Source organism: Triticum dicoccoides, chromosome 4B (genome assembly GCF_002162155.2).
Source record: "Triticum dicoccoides isolate Atlit2015 ecotype Zavitan chromosome 4B, WEW_v2.0, whole genome shotgun sequence".
Taxonomy (NCBI): domain Eukaryota; kingdom Viridiplantae; phylum Streptophyta; class Magnoliopsida; order Poales; family Poaceae; genus Triticum; species Triticum dicoccoides.
The window spans coordinates 387,987,479-388,005,297 of NC_041387.1; positions in this window are offsets into that span (position 1 = coordinate 387,987,479).

Genomic DNA, 17,819 nt, shown 5'->3' on the forward strand with positions numbered 1-17,819 from the left:
GATTGCGGAGCACGCCACGGGTGGAGCTAGCTTGTTGTGGAAGCTTTGGTTGTGCCGGGTTCGGCTGCCTTGTGGTAGTTGTTGAGGCCGAGTCGACGCGTCTTGCCGGGTCGGAGAGTTCGGCCGGGTTGTGGGGCTTGGCCGGGTTGAGCGACCTGGCCAAGTGCGTGCCGGCTTGAGGGGCGATGCTAGCCCTGTTGTTTTTGAAAAGGATCCAGGTTCCGTTGCCTGCACGGGGTTCATCCCCCCGACACTAGGGCCGTTTGTGACACTTATAAGAATAGCCCAACGGATTGATCGAAAAGAATAACTTTGAGGTGGTTTCGTACCCGACAATAATCTCTTCGTTTGTTCTCCGCTATTAGTGACTTTGGAGTGACTCTTTGTTGCACGCAGAGGGATTGTTATATGATACAATTATGTTATTATTGTTGAGAGAACTTGCACTAGTGAAAGTATGAACCCTAGGCCTCGTTTCCTAGCATTGCAATACTGTTTTCGGTCACTTTTGTTACTTGCTACCTTGCTGTGTTTATAATTCAGATCACAAAAATCCATATCTACCATCCATATTGCACTTGTATCACCATCTCTTCGCCGAACTAGTGCACCTATACAATTTACCATTGTTTTGGGGTGTGTTGGGGACACAAGAGACTCTTTGTTATTTGGTTGCATGTTTATTTGAGAGATACCATCTTCGTCCTACGCCTCCCACGGATTGATAAACCTTAGGTCATCCACTTGAGGGAAATTTGCTACTGTCCTACAAACCTCGGCACTTGGCGGCCCAACAACGTCTACAAGAATAGGTTGTGTAGTAGACATCAAGCTCTTCTCCGTTGCCGGGGAGGTTAGTGCTTGAAGGTATATCTATAGATCTTAAAATCAAATCTTTTAGTTTCTTGTTTATCACTAGTTTAGTTTATAAAAGAAAACTACCAAAAAATGGAATTGAGGGTGCCTCATATGCTTCATCTTTTTAATGTCTTTCATGAAAATAAGGATTCCGATAATTGTGCCAAAGTGTTAGAAGGAGAATGCAATAAAGAGTTTGGCATACAATCTTTGAATGATGAGCATGATTGCAATGTTGTTAGTATGAATTCCTTGAATATCCATGATGCTAATGATATGCAAAGCCACAAGCTTGGGGATGCTATGTTTGATGAAGATGATATTTTTAATCCCCCAAGTTTTGATGAGAATATTTATTATGATGAAAGCATGCCTCCTATTTATGATGATTATATCGATGAAGTGGGTTTGGAAGAGTGTCAACTTTAGGAAGTAATGATCCCACTATTTTGGAGGGTGTTGAAACTTATTTTTATAATTATAAAAGTGGATTTGGAGAGGTCATGACTTTATTTAGTGATGAATCCACTATTTTGGAAGAGGTTCCAATTGCTTATGAGAACAAAGTTGCTATCTATGATGATTATTGTGATGACATGTATGCTATAAAGATTAATGATAACCATGAAACATGTCATCTTGATTTTAATTTTCAATTGGATTATTCCTCACATGATAGTTATTTTGTTGAATATGCTCCCACTACTATTCATGAGAATAAATTTGCCATGTGGAGAGTAACAAAAATTCTATGCTTGTGCATCATGAAAAGTATGCTTTATGTGATAGTTATATTGTTGAATTCATTCATGATGCTACTGAAAATTATTACGATGGAGGAATATATGCTTGTAGGAATTGCAATAATATCAAGTTTCCCCTCTATGTGTTGAAAATCTTGAAGTTATGCTTGGTTTTCATTCCTATGCTACTTGATTCTTGTTCCCATAAGTTGTTTGCTCATAAAATCCCTAGGCATAGGAAGTGGGTTAGACTTAAATGTGCTAGTCATATTCTTCATGATGCTCTCTTTGTGTTTCAATTCTTATCTTTCATGTGAGCATCATTGAAATCATCATGCCTAGCTAAAAAGGCATTAAAGAAAAGCGCTTGTTGGGAGACAACCCAATATTTACCCCTAATTTTTTTGTTTGTTAACATGATTAAGATACTTTAGTTATCATGTTCTATTGCTTTTGTTTCAATAAAGTGCCAAGTAAAGCCTTTAGGATAGCTTGTGGTGATAGGTGTGTTGATCCTGCTGAAAATCAGAAACTTTTGCGCTCAGTAAATAATTTCCAGAATCTTATTGAAACGTGATTTTGACCTGATTATTTTTGCTATAGATTGGTGCAAAAATTGCTCAGGTGTCACTAAGTTTTTCATAATTTTTGGAGTTACAGAAGTATTCGAGAGTTACAGATTACTACAGACTGTTCTGTTTTTGACAGGTTCTGTTTTTTATGTGTTGTTTGCTTATTTTGATGAATCTATGAGTAGTATCGGAGGGTATGAAACATAGAGAAGTTGGAATACAGTATATATTACAGAAATATAAATAAATAATGAGTTCACAACAATACCAAAAGTGGTGATTTATTTTCTTATACTAACGGAGCTTATGAGTTTTCTGTTGAGTTTTCTGTTGTGAAGTTTCAAGTTTTGGGTAAAGATTCGATGGACTATGGAATAAAGAGTGGCAAGAGCCTAAGCTTGGGGATGCCCAAGGCACCCCAAGGTAATATTCAAGGATAACCAAGAGCCTAAGCTTGGGGATGCCCCGGATGGCATCCCCTCTTTTGTCTTCGTTCATCGGTAACCTTACTTGGAGCTATATTTTTATTTAGCACATGATATGTGTTTTGCCTGGAGAGTCATGTCAATTTTGTTTTGTTTTGCTTGCAGTTTGAATAATATCCCAAGATCTAAATTCTTAAATGTTAGAGAGTCTACACATAGTTGCACAATTATTCGACTACTCATTGATCTTCACTTATATCTTTTGGAGTAGTTTGTCATTTGCTCGAGAGCTTCACTTATATCTTTTTAGAGCACGACGGTGGTTTTATTTTGAAGAAAAATTGATAACTCTCATGCTTTACTTATGTTATTTTGAGATTATTTTAGAATAACATGGTAATTTGCTTTGGTTATGAATTTAGTCCTAATATGATGGGCATCCAAGAGGGATATAATAAAAACTTTCATATAAAGTGCATTGAATACTATCAGAAGTTTGATTCGTTATGATTGTTTTGAGATATGAGGATGGTGATATTAGAGTCATGCTAGTGAGTAATTGTGGATTGTAGAAATACTTGTGTTGAAGCCGTGATTCCTGTAGCATGCACGTATGGTGAACTGTTATGTGATGAAGTCAGAGCATGATTTATTAATTGATTGTCTTCCTTATGAGTGGCGGGCGGGGACGAGCGATGGTCTTTTCCTACAAATCTATCCCCCTAGGAGCATGCGCGTAGTACTTCGTTTTGATGACTAATAGATTTTTGCAACAAGTATGTGAGTTCTTTATGACTAATGTTCAGTCCATGGATTATACACACTCTCACCATTCCACCATGCTAGCCTCTCTAGTACCACGCAACTTTCGCTGGTACCATACACCCACCATATACCTTCCTCAAAACAGCCAACATACCTACCTATTATGGCATTTCCATAGCCATTCCGAGATATATTGCCATGCATCTTTCCACCGTTCCATTTATTATGACACGCTTCATCATTGTCGTATTACTTTGCATGATCATGTAGTTGACATCGTATTTGTGGCAAAGCCACTATTCATAATTCTTTCGTACATGTCACTCTTGAATCATTGCACATCCCGGTACACCGTCAGAGGCACTCATATAGAGTCATATTTTGTTCTAAGTATTGAGTTGTAAGTAAATAAAAGTGTGATGATCTTCATTATTAAAGCATTGTCCCAGTGAGGAAAGGATGATGGAGACTATGATTCCCCCACAAGTCAGGATAAGACTCCGGACGAAAAAAAAAGAGGCCAAAAAAATATAGGGCCCCCAAAAAAAGAAACAAAAAATGATGATAGAAAAAGAGAGAAGGGGCAATGCTACTATCCTTTTACCACACTTGTGCTTCAAAGTAGCACCATGATCTTCATGATAGAGAGTCTCTTATGTTGTCACTTTCATATACTAGTGGGAATTTTCATTATAGAACTTGGCTTGTATATTCCAATGATCGGCTTCCTCAATATGCCCTAGGTCTTCGTGAGCAAGCAAGTTGGATGCACACCCACTTAGTTTCTTTTGTTGAGCTTTCATACATTTATAGCTCTAGTGCATCCGTTGCATGGCAATCTCTACTCACTCACATTGATATCTATTGACGGGCATCTCCATAGCACATTGATACGCCTAGTTGATGTGAGACTGTCTCCTTCTTTTTGTCTTCTCCACAACCACCATATTCTCTTCTCACACTCATGTATTGCGTGAAGATTGAAAAAGTTTGAGATAATAAAAAGTATGGAACAATTGCTTGGATTGTCATCGGGGTTGTGCATGATTTAAATATTATGTGTGATGAAGATAGAGCATAGCAAGACTATATGATTTTGTAGGGATAGCTTTCTTTGGCCATGTTATTTTGATAAGACATGATTGCTTTATTAGTATGCTTGAAGTATTATTGTTTTCATGTCAATATTAAAATTTTGTTTTGAATCTTATGGATCTGAATATTCTTGCCACAATAGAGAAGATTACATTGATAAATATGTTAGGTAGCATTCCACATCAAAAATTCTGTTTTCATCATTTACCAACTCGAGGACAAGCAGGAATTAAGCTTGGGGATGATCGATACGTCTCCAACGTATCTATATATTTTTATTGTTCCATGCTATTATATTATCCATCTTGGATGTTTTATATGCATTTATATGCTATTTTATATGATTTTTGTGACTAACCTATTAACCTAGAGCCAAGTGCCAGTTTCTATTTCTTCATTGTTTTTGAGTTTTACAGAAAAGGAACACCAAACGGAGTCCAATTGACCTGCCAATTTTTGTGGATTTTTTATGGACCAGAAGAAGCCCTCGAAGAAAAAGAGTTGGGCCAGAAGAGTCACGAGTCATCCACGAGGGTGGGGGGCGCGCCCTACCCCCTGGTAGTGTGCCCCTACCTCGTGGCTGACTTGGAGACCCCCCCCCACTCACATGAAACCGATGCCAAAAATTCCTATAAATACAAAAAAACCCGAAAAGAAACCTAGATCGGGAGTTCCTCCGCCGCAAGCCTCTATAGCCATGAAAAACCAATCGGGACCCTGTTCTGGCACCCTGCCGGAGGGGGGAACCATCACCGGTGGCCATCTTCATCATCCCGACGCTCTCCGTGACGAGGAGGGAGTAGTTCACCCTCGGGGATGAGGGTATGTACCAGTAGCTATGTGTATGATCTCTCTCTCTCTCTCTCTCTCTCTCTTGTGTTCTTGATATGGCGTGATCTTGATGTACCGCGAGCTTTGCTATTATAATTGGATCTTATGATGTTTTTCCCCTCTACCTCTTGTAATGGATTGAGTTTTCCCTTTGAAGTTATCTTATCAGATTGAGTCTTTAAGGATTTGAGAACACTTGATGTATGTCTTGCATTTGCTTATCTGTGGTGACAATGGTATATTCACGTGATCTACTTGATGTATGTTTTGGTGATCAACTTGCGGGTTCAGTGACCTTGTGAACTTATGTATAGGGGTTGGCACACGTTTTCATCTTGACTCATCGGTAGAAACTTTGGGGCACTCTTTAAAGTTCTTTTTGTTGGTTTGAATAGATGAATCTGAGATTGTGTGATGCATATCGTATAATCAAACCCGCAGATACTTGAGGTGACATTGGAGTATCTAGGTGACATTAGGGTTTCGGTTGATGTGTGTCTTAAGGTGTTATTTAACTACGAATTCTAGGGCTGTTTGTTACACTTATAGGAATAGCCCAACGGATTGATCGGAAAGAATATCTTTGAGGTGGTTTCTTACCCTACAATAATCTCTTCGTTTGTTCTCCACTATTAGTGACTATGGAGTGACTCATTGTTGCACGTTGAGGGATTGTTATATGATCCAATTATGTTATTATTGTTGAGAGAACTTGCACTAGTGAACCCTAGGCCTTGTTTCCTAGCATTGCAATACCATTTTCGCTCACTTTTGTTACTTGCTACCTTGCTGTTTTTATAATTTCAGATTGCAAAAGTCCATATCTACCATCCATATTGCACTTGTATCACCATCTCTTCGCCGAACTAGTGCACCTATACAATTTACCATTGTATTGGGTGTGTTGGGGACACAAGAGACTCTTTGTTATTTGGTTGCAGGGTCGTTTGAGAGAGACCATCTTCCTCCCACGCCTCCCACGGATTCATAAACCTTAGGTCATCCACTTGAAGGAAATTTGCTACTATCCCACAAACCTCTGCACTTGGAGGCCCAACAACATCTACAAGAAGAAGGTTGCGTAGTAGACATCAACTCGCCGAGGATGGCCGTGACGGCGTGGGGTGCTGGTGCCGCGAAGCGTCCGATGAACAGGCCACACAACTCTTCCCAGGAAGCCACCAAGGACTCCGGCAGAATAAGGAACAAAGCGCGTGGCATATCTGCGAGAGCCATAGGGAGCCAATTCGCCATGACCTTGTCGCTGCCACCAGCTTCGCTGGTGGCCTCCGCGTATGCCTGGATGAACTCCGCGGGGTCTGCCGTGCCATCGAATCGCGGCGGCAACCCTAGCTTGAACTTTGGCGTCCATCGCACCCGCCACAAGGCGGGGGCGAAGGCCCGGTGACCCATGGAGCCCTTGGAAGTGCCAGGCTGCCCTCCGAGTAAAAAGAAAGGCAAGGGTAAAAAGAACATCAAGTGTTGATGGTGAATAAGACAACTAGTTGCAAGAAAGGCAAGGCTAAAAAGAACTTCAAGAAAGACGGCAAGGGAGTTGCCGCGCCTGGTAAATCAGTTGCCGGGAAGAAGCCAAACAATGGACCCAAGCCCGAGACTCAGTGCTTTTATTGCAAGGGAAATGGTCGCTGGAAGCGGAACTGCCCCAAGTACTTAGCGGGCAAGAAGGCCGGCAACACCAAATGTATATGTGATTTACATGTTATTGATGTGTACCTTACCAGTACTCGTAGTAGCTCCTCGGTATTTGACACCGGTACGGTTGCTCATATTTGTAACTCAAAATAGGAGCTGCAGAATAAGCGGAGACTGGCGAAGGACGAGGTGACGATGCGCTTCGAGAATGGTTCCAAGGTTAATGTGATCGCCGTCGGCAGGCTACCTCTACATTCACCTACGGGATTAGTTTTAAACCTCAATAATTGTTATTTAGTGCCAGCTTTGAGCATGAACATTGTATCTGGATCTCGTTTAATGCGAGATGGCTACCCATTTAAATCCGAGAATAATGGTTGTTCTATTTATTTGAGAGATATGTTTTATGGTCATGCCCCGCTGGTCAATGGTTTATTCTTATTGAATCTCGAACGTGATGTTACATATATTCATAGTGTGAATACCAAAAGATGTAAGGTTAATAATGATAGTCCCACATACTTGTGGCACTGCCGCCTTGGTCACATTGGTGTCAAACGCATGAAGAACCTCCATGTAGATGGACTTGTGGAGTTTCTTGATTATGAATCATTTGACACATGCGAACCATGCCTCATGGGCAAGATGACCAAGACTCCATTCTCCGGAACAATGGAGCGAGCAACCAACTTGTTGGAAATCATACATATTGATGTGTGCGGTCCGATGAGTGTTGAGGCTCGCGGTGGCTATTGTCAGCGTTCTAGGAACGGGGGTACCCAGACTTGCCTGCCTGCGGCCTGCGGCGTGGCTCAGGGAGTGGCCCAGTACGGCCCATCTTCATCAACACATGCTCAAGACCCTCGCGAGGGGCCAAGCCTCGCGGGGCGGACGACAGGAGGCTTCCTCAGGCACATCGTCGTCAGGCTGGCTCGTGAGGAGGCGGAGTGATCAAGGCGGGGTACCTCACAAGGTGCCCATGACGCAAGCCATGAGGACCGAGGCCAGGAGGGCGCCGGCCTGCACAGAGTCCTTGTTTCCTCTTTGGTGCAAAGTGGGCAAGCACAGGCAGTAGTATCAAGCAAAGGCAACCATTTCGGTGGAACAAGACCAAGACCAGCAGGACGGCACCATGGAGGACATCGTGGAGCCCAAGCCGGCGTCACCATCAGGGTCTTTGGCAGGCGAGGACCGACTTTAGTCAGGATAAGTGTACTAGATGTTCCCCTTCAAAATGGCCAATTGTTGGCGCCCTTCCCGCTCAATATTTGGGAAGAGGCCCAGGGCCTCCCTCTATAAATAGGACTAGCCACCCATAGGGTAGAGGGACGGAGAGATCAACAAAAGAGAGAGACAGAGAAGCGACTGAACTCCCCCTAGCAGTTCATCGCACCAGCACAAGAACAGCCCCTCGCGAGGCTGTTCTCCCTTTGTACTGTTCATCATCAGCCCCTGAGGCAATCCACCACACCACAAACTAGAGTAGGGTATTACACCACAATGGTGGCCTGAACCAGTATAAATCTCGTGTCCCTTGTGTTGTTCTTCGTGTATTAGATCCTTGCGAGGCGACGAGACGTGGGTACGCGGGAGGTGTGATCTCCGCGTGCACCCAGAGTTCGAACCTTGAGGGTCTACCGGAACCCGAAATCCGACATTTGGTGCGCCAGGTAGGGGTGCGCCGGAATCCGCCTTCCGTCGCCTTGTGTTTCGCCGCCCGTCGCATCCATGTCAGACGCTCGTCAAGCCTGCGCCGAGCGCCGAGCCACTCTCGCCACTCGCGTCGCCCAGACGGCCCCCGTCGGCGAGCGTCCCCGCCATTCCCCGTCGCCTGCCGTCAACGCCGCCACCGGCCCGGCGGGGAACGAGCAGCAGGCCTCGTCCCTGCATCCTTCGGTGCAGCGAGAAGGCCGCACCGCCACCCCGTCGCTGACTCTAGCCGGTTCCTCGTCCCACGCCCGTCGCGCTCCTGCAGATGCACATGCCGCGCTGCTCCTGGCGCGGGAGCTCCTGCACTACCGTCCCATCGACGACCTCTACGACGAGTGGCTCGCCCGCATCACCGAGCTCGTTAGCGCCGCTGGGGGCTCCCCTGCACCATCCCTCTCGTGCACCGCGCCCCACCCTGCGCAAGCGACGAAGCTCCGGGGGCGCCTCAGCCGCCTTCCCCTCAAGAAGGCGCCTTGGCCCCAAGGTGCGTGGCCCCAGGGCGGAACCCACCCTATCCGGCGCCAGCACAACAAGAGAAGAGTTGCCAAGAGATACCTCGCCCCCAAGAAGCCGCCTGTGTGCTCCCCGCACCGGCCCGGCACGAACGCGCTCCTGCTCCAGCGCGACAAGACCCTGGGCTGCTCCTGGCGGCAGCGCACAGAGACTTCCAAGATCAAGCTCTCCGTCACCAAAGGCCTCCCGCGGCCACTACAGGCTGTCGTGCCTTCACCGCCGAGCTGCGCAGCATGGCCTGGCCGGGCAAGTTCAAGCCAGATCTGCCCCCACGCTACGATGGCACGGCTGACCCTGCGGAGTTCCTCCAGCTCTATGAGCTGGGCATCGAAGCCGCCAACGAGGACGAGAAGGTCATGGCGAACTGGTTCCCCATGGCGCTCAAGGACGGTGCCCGCACTTGGCTCCTGAAACTAGCTCCCGGCACGATCTCCTCCTGGGACGAGATGCGCACCCAATTCATCGCCAACTTCCAAGGCACATGTGACCGGCCCCCGGCTATGAGCGACTTGCGCCGCATCAAATAGCAACCAGGAGAGACCCTGCAGAAGTTCATCCAGCGTTTCAACAACGCTCACCTTAAGATCCCCAGGGTGTCTGAGGAGGCCATCATCTCAGCCTTCTCCGATGGCGTGCGTGACGTCAAGATGAAGGAGGAGCTTGCGATCCATGAGGACCTGTGCACCTCCCTGGAGCTATTCAATTTGGCGACCAAGTGTGCTAGGGCTGAGGAAGGGCGTCTTTCCCTCCTCGAGCTGCCAGCTGCCGACCAAGAACAGAAGAAGCCCAAGGTCAAGGACGTGAAGTGCAAGGGGGCTGTCGTGCTTGCAGCAGAGCCGAACACCAAGCGAGGTAGGGATCAGCCTGAGTCATCCAAGGGCAGCTGGTACTGCGTGTACCACGACCTCCACACCCACAACACCAACGAATGTCAAGAGCTCAGGGTCGTGCGGGACGTGAGTGCCGGCCGACGCCCCGAGCGCAGCGACCGGGGCTATGTCCGAGGATGAGGAAGAGGTGGAGGACGATGGGAAGACCATGGCCCTCACCAAGGGTGGAGTGACCAACCTCGCGAGGACCGCTGGCAGGACCAGCCTCGTGAGGGAGGTTGGAGGGACCCGCCTCACGAGGGAGGTTGGAGGGATCAGCCTCGCGAGGATCGCCCACAAGGCAACGCGGGCCTCCCTCCTCTGCCACCACAACCGAGGAGTAATGAAGACCATCATCAAGACGAGGGGGCTCGAGGCTTCCAGGATCCACGCGCAATCGCTTGCATCTTGGGCGGCGCTCAAGCCCCCGCCTCTCAGCACATCTTCAAGCAGTTTGCTCGCGAAGTGAATGCAGTCCTCCCCAAGCTTGAGGCCACATGCCCTCTCAGGTGGTCAGCGTGCGCCATCACGTTCAGCTCAGCGGATCAGCTCAAGTGCGTGGCCACAGCCGGAGTCCTCCCGATGCTTTGTTCCCCAATCGTCAGCAATGTGCAAGTCACCAGGACCCTCAATGATGGCGTAGCAGGGCTCAATGTCCTATCCGTCGAGACGTTCAACAATCTCCAAGTGCCCTACAATCAGCTGCAGCCAACAAAGCCTTTCTCAGGAGTCACTGATAGTTCCACGGTTCCGATAGGGCAGGTCCGCCTTCCTGTTACCTTAGGGAAGCGCGACAACTACCGCACCGAGCTCATTGACTTTGACGTCGCTCACATTCACCTACCGTACAATGCCATCCTCGTGGTACCCAGCCCTGGCCAAGTTCATGGCCGTGACTCATCACGGCTACAATGTCCTCAAGATGCCAGGAAGCGGTGGAGTCATCACGGTGCCTTGTGAAGAGAGAGACGTTGTGTGTTCTCTGGAACGTGCTTTCCAAGCCACGTCAATTGAAGACCCGGATCACCGGAGCGGGAGGCTTCCCAAGGCTGCCCCTAAGAAGAAGAAGACATCGCCTGGTCCGACCCCTTGGGAGGCAGGCCCTTAGGGTCCGCGCCTGTTCAGGGGGCGCCTCCTTCTGTCGCATAGGAAGGCACGCCCGACGCCCTCTTCAAGCAAGGCTCGGGGGCTCTCTCCTAGAGGGCCATCGACTATGCTAGGATCACGAGGGAGGCGCTCGGGCACCACTTGGAGGCGTGCTTCAAAGCATGTTTCCCTCAGGAAGGAGCAAGGCAAGGAGGGCCAAACCCTCGGGAGTTCGTCAACGAGATCATTGAGGAGCTGCAGGAGTCAAGAGTCATGAGTGGCAGCCGCCGCTTACCCGCCGTAGCTCCCCATCCGGGCGAGGATGGTGGGCTGCGCGTCTGCATCGACATAACAGGACTCAACCGAGCCGCCTCTCAGGAGCGCCTCTGGCCCTCACGCGTGGGACGCTGCGAAGGTCCACCCCACAGCTACGTTCGCATGCCTTACGGCCTGCCGAACGCGGTTGATGTGCGTCAGCACCTCATGAGGAGCATCTTGGAGGCTCAGGCGGCCAGGCATTCCACAGTCCTGGCGGAGATGGAGATGGTCCGCGAGGAGCCGCCGGCGCCTCCGGAGCCTCACGAGGCTCCTGGGCCTGGGGGCTCGTGAAGATCGGCTTCTGCAGCGCACGCCAACCGCAACCCCAGCACCCCTTCATCTTCAACATCATCAGGTAACATCCATCGAGTTTCATTTTCAGCTGGGAGCACCCACTAGGGCTGCACCATTCCCAGGCCGCGTGGGTCCGTCCCTGCGGTATGTATCCCTTTGGTTCATGTTTTTAGCTTACTTTATCGGGGGCGCCCCTCGGGCTGCATTATCCCCAAGCCACTCGGGCCAGACCTAGTGGCATGTATCCCTCTCGCGTTTACTCGAGTCGTGCGTTTGACTCGTCATGATCATTACTTGATGCCTGTCCACGGCACCCTTCTTCCTTCATGTCGGCTGCTTGCACGTTAAAGGGGGGGTACCTGAGCATCGCGACTCATGGGCTCTTACTGGTCCAGCCCTCACCCTCTGACCTTGTCCACGGCATCGTGACCTGGCATACCAGCGACGGCTGAGCTCGATCGAGGGCCGGGACCTGAGGACGTAGAGCGTCGGCATCTAACCAAATTTGCAGGAACACATTACAAGTAAAGGCCCAGAGCCAGGCGCAACCCGCCTTGAGGTAGGGCCCCGTAAGTCCCGTGCTGGCTCACGGGTGCCAAGATACACCTCGTCAGGTCCTACCGTGCCAGCCATGTGTCAGGGCAGGGTTGTACACGCCCCGGGGGATCCTCCCGGAGGGGAGCCCCCTCCCACGCACCAGTGGAAGCACCATGCTCCGCGCTGGCTGACAACACTGCCGAGGAGCGGCTATGCCCGTACATATACGGAAGTGCTATGCTCCGCGCTGGTGATAAACAACTGAGGGTGGCCCCCAGCCGCATCAACCTCAGGGAGCCCAGAGCTCAATGTCCGGCCCCATCGTAACGCCTCCCCTCGGGAGTGCCGCGCGAGGGGGCTGGGCACGGGGGCTACGCCTGGGTCACGCCCAAGCGCACGCCACCCAGCCAGGCCCCTTGGGCCTGGTTCGTCGCACGTCACTCCCCGAGCGGAGCCAAGGTACGAAGGCTGTTTGAACGTCAAGGGGGACTCCTGAGCATCGCGACTCAGGAGCCTAACTGGTCACGTAGCCCCTCACCCCTTAGTTCCGAAAGGCTAACGGCGGTTGAGGTATGCGCAGGGTCGGGCTCTATCGATGTAGAATGGTAGATTTACTCATACAACTCCCCTCCGTACTTGCTATTCGCGCGTTAAGGGGGACTCCTGAGCATCACGACTCAGGAGGCTAACTTGTCACGTAGCCCCTCACTCCTTGGTCCCGTCCTGGTTTCCGGTCGGGGCTAACGGGGGCTGAGGTATGCGTGGGGCCGGGCTCTGCCGACGTAGAACACAAGCAAGTAGGAAGGAAAAGCACAAATCTCAAGGAATTCAAAAGCAAATATTACAGTCCATAGAGTGCTTTCACAACGCCAAACACAAGTTTAAAAGCCTCCACGAGGCATGATGCATGTTGCAGGAGCTAAAAACAAGACAGGAGCCGCGAAGGGGTCACTTTCTGGCAGCGCCATCGCTAGTGGCGGAGCTGCGCTGGGCGACTTCGCCTCGTGGAGCCTCAAGATCAGCAGCGCCTCGCCTTGGCTTGGTGCTGAAAGCATGGAACTTCGCCAGCAGAGCCTCTGCTCGACCATTCACGGCCTCAGCAGCGACAGCGGCAAGCTTGCCGCCCACGGACTCCAGTAGGCTGTCAAGGTCAATGTCGGGGTCGCGAAGGTAGACGTGGGTGAAGATGCGCGTCAGCGCTGCAGAAGAAAGGACACGCGCCTCAGTCTCTGTCGTTGGGCCAAGGCCGAGGGCGACATCTTCAAGGGCGCAGACCAGGAAGGGAAGCAGCTTGGCGGGGCCGTCCTCGGCGCCGGCCAGCGGGCTCTCCAGGCCGCTGTCATAAAGTGTCTTCAGCAAGGTGCGAGCCTTCTCCTCCAGCTTCAGGAAGGCCATGCGGTCCTTGGCCAGGACCCGCACCTTGCCGTCCAGCTCGATCCTCTTCGCCTCCAACGCCTGCTCCAGCGCACCTAAGCGTCCATGGCGTTCATCAAGTTTGGCATCCCGGTCCTTGGCGGCAGCGTCACAAGCCTTCATATCTTCCTCCTTCTCCTGGCGGTCACGAGCCACCTTGGCGAGATGGTCGCGCAGGCCTTGCAGCTCGCTCTCCAGCACCTTGCAGTGACCCCGGACATCCACAACCTCACCCAAGGCAGCGTTGCGAGCGGCCTTGGCCTCAAGGATGGCTTGCTTCTCCTCGTCGCAATCCGTCGCGGCCTGAGCCAGCGCCGCTCGGACTGAAGTGTCAGAGCGGACCCAGCCGGAGGCCAGCTCCAGGCGCCCGGCCACCAAGGGAGGGTCGGAGCCCTGAAGATCTTCTCGCAGCCGGTACAACTCAGCAGCAGCACGATCCAGGACAGTAGAAGGAGTCGGAGAAATGGCAGTTGGCGGAGTAGGAGGAGAAGACGGCAGCGTGATCACATCACCATGAGTTGTGACCTTCTGCGCCCTGATGACTGCTACAGTGGCGTAAGGCAGGGACACCTCGGGAGTCGCTTGGGCCACGGGGGTTGAGTTCGCCCCAGCTCACCCCGCCAGGCCTCGCGAGGATGACCGGGCAGGGGAGGCCCGGGTCTTGCCACCCCTTCTCCCGCGGGTGGAAGTGCTGCCCCGGACGAAGCCTCAGGGGCCCCCTTCAGCTTTTTCGCGCAGGCACCGGCCTAGCCAAGGAATATGGACGTCAAGCCTCAGCAACGAAGCAAGAAGCAAAATGAGAATCAAGCACTTCTGGTCATCACTCGCGGCCTCAAGCAACCTCCGGCCGAACTTGAAGCCCGAGAGCCGGCTGCTGGGATCAACCTCAAGAGACTCGAGAGCAGGAGGCACGTCTGAAGATCGCCTCGGAGCCGGACCAAGCCCGCGGAGAACCAGTCCCGTCCTGTCCTTCTTCGGGATCAGGGGCGAGCATTAACCGCCTCGCTCATCGCCATCCTCGTCGTCGTTCGGCATGAGGCGAAGAGCGTGGGACCTGCACCGAGGGATGGGTGCTCTCGACTCCCCGTCGGTCGCCTCGGAATCGGGCTCCTCTTCCTGCTCCTCTTCTTCCTCCTCTCTGCCGGAGTCGCCGGAGGATACATTCACCGTCGCCAGGGCCGCCAGGTCCTCAGGAACCTCCGCGGGCACATGCCCGTCCCCGTTGAAAGCAGGCATGGAGTTCACCACCTGCTCCCAATCATCCCGAAGGAACAGGGGTAGGGGAGCACCTTCCAATCTCGCCACGTCCCCCCCAACCAAGGATTGGAAGACCGCGGCCAGATCTTCGTCGGCCAGGACTTCGGAGCTCGGGCAAAGGGCGGCATTGGCCCCCCCGAGCCTTCACAGCGGGAGCGAATGCTCCCGGAGCGGAGCCACCCGATGCTCCAGGAACTCCCTCAGGAGCGACGCCCCGGTCAGTTTCGCCATCGCCATGTTGCCCGGCCACAGGTCCACGTCCATCCTCTCCAGCACTGGCTTCGCGCGGGGATTGACAAGCTCCACGCGGGACCAAGACATACTTGGGCTACCCCGTGGGCAGAATCATCCAGGGATGGATGCGCCCAGCATCCACCATGACCCACTTGGTCCTGAAGCCTTCAATCCTCTTCCCGGGCTTCGAGATAGCATTGGAGCTGGCGTACGCAATGAAGCTCGCACACGCGATGATGGGGCCGCGAGAGACCTGGAGGTAAAAGTAATGGCGCAGCAAGGCCACCGAGGGCCTTACCCCAACATGACCCTCGCAGTAGTAGGCGAAAATCGCCAGGAGAAGAACAGAGTTGGGATGGAGGTGCAGAGCTTGCAGGTTGTAATGGTGGAGAACAGAAAGGAAGAACTCGGAAAAGGGGGCACCACACCGGCGGTGATGGCGCTCATGAAGAGCGGGTAGAAGGTGCTTCCTTTGTCCTTGGGAAGGGCGGAACCAACCTTGAGGACGGCCGCCCTGTCGTTGCCTTGCGCCGCCATCATCTGGCGCGTCCGAGCAAGGTTCTTCTCCGACACATTCGGAGGATCTAGAGCAGGTGAGTACCATGCTCCAGCCGGGGTCTGGAGAGGCGCCATGCCTTGCTAAGATGCAGGGTTGGAGTAGATCTGGGGATTTCAGAAGCGAGAATGATAGGAGCGAGAAAGGGGATCTGGGCAATGACTGGAGAAGGCAAAGAAAGTAAGCCTAGACGGGTACCGCTCTCTTGTCAATTCGTGCAGTTGCCGAGGCGTCATGGGGGAGCCAGGACGCCCACGTCCAACCAACCGCCACGCGGCGCCCAAGGCCACAGGCTGATCGGGCCCGCGGTGCTTCGCACTTGCCCCTTCGCTTCTCTGCTAAGCCAAGTCTGGGCGCGCCTTGGGCCCGGGGGCTACTGTCGGCGTTCTAGGAACGGGGGTACCCAGACTTGCCTGTCTGCGGCCTGCGGCGTGGCTCAGGGAGTGGCCTAGTATGGCCCATCTTCATCAACACATGCTCAAGACCCTCGCGAGGGGCCAAGCCTCGCGGGGCGGACGACAGGAGGCTTCCTTGGGCACAACCTCGTCAGGCTGGCTCACGAGGAGGCGGAGAGACCAAGGTGGGGTACCTCACGAGGTGCCCATGACGCAAGCCATGACGACCGAGGCCAGGCGGGCGCCGGCCTGCACAGAGTCATTGTTTCCTCTTTGGTGCAAAGGGGGCCAGCGCAGGCAGGAGTATCAAGCAAAGGGAACCATTTTGGCACAACAAGACCAAGACCAGCAGGACGGCAGGATGGAGGTCATCGTGGAGTCCAAGCCGGCATCACCGTCAGGGTCGTTGGCAGGCGAGGACTGACTTTAGTCAGGATAAGTGTACTAGATGTTCCCCTTCAAAATGGCCAATTGTTGGCGCCCTTCCCGCTCAATATTTGGGAAGAGGCCCAGGGCCTCCCTCTATAAATAGGACTAGCCACCCACAGGGTAGAGCGATGGAGAGATCAACAAAAGAGAGAGACAGAGAAGCGACTAAACTCCCCCTAGCAGTTCATCGCACCAGCACAAGAACAGCCCCTCGCGAGGATGTTCTCCCTTTGTACTGTTCATCATCAGCCCCTGAGGCAATCCACCACACCACAAACTGGAGTAGGGTATTACACAACAATGGTGGCCTGAACCAGTATAAATCTCATGTCCCTTGTGTTGTTCTTCGTGTAGTTTAGATCCTTGTGAGGCGATGAGACGTGGGTAGGCGGGAGGTGTGATCTCCACGTGCACCCCAGAGTTCGAACCTTGAGGGTCTGCCGGAACCCGAAATCCGACAGCTATCGTTATGTTCTCACCCTCACTGATGACTTAAGTAGGTATGGGTCTGTCTACTTAATGAAACACAAGTCTGAGACCTTTGAAAAGTTCGAGGAATTTCAGAGTGAGGTGGAGAATCAACGTGACAGGAAAATAAAGCTCTTACGATCAGATCGTGGGGGGGAATATTTGAGTCACGAGTTTGGTACACACTTAAGGAAATGTGGAATTGTTTCACAATTCACGCCGCCTGGAACACCTCAGCGTAATGGTGTGTCCGAACATCGTAATCGCACTCTATTGGATATGGTGCGATCTATGATGTCTCTTATCGATTTACCGCTATCATTTTGGGGTTATGCTTTACAGACAACCACATTCACTTTAAATAGGGCACCATATAAATCCGTTGAGACGACACCATATGAATTATGGTCTGGGAAGAAACCTAAGATGTCGTTTCTAAAAGTTTGGGGATGCGATGCTTATGTCAAGAAACTTCAACCTGAAAAGCTCGAACCCAAGTCAGAAAAGTGCATCTTCATAGGATACCCCAAGGAAACCATTGGGTATACCTTCTACCTCAGATCCGAAGGCAAGATCTTTGTTGCCAAGAACGGATCCTTTCTGGAGAAAGAGTTTCTCTCGAAAGAAGTAAGTGGGAGGAAAGTAGAACTTGATGAAGTGTTGCCTCTTGAACCAAAAAGTAGCGTAGCTCAAGAAAATGTTTCTGTGGTGCCTGCACCGACTAGAGAGGAAGTTAATGATGATGATCAAGGCACTTTGGATCAAGTTGCTACTGAACTTCGTAGGTCCACAAGGACA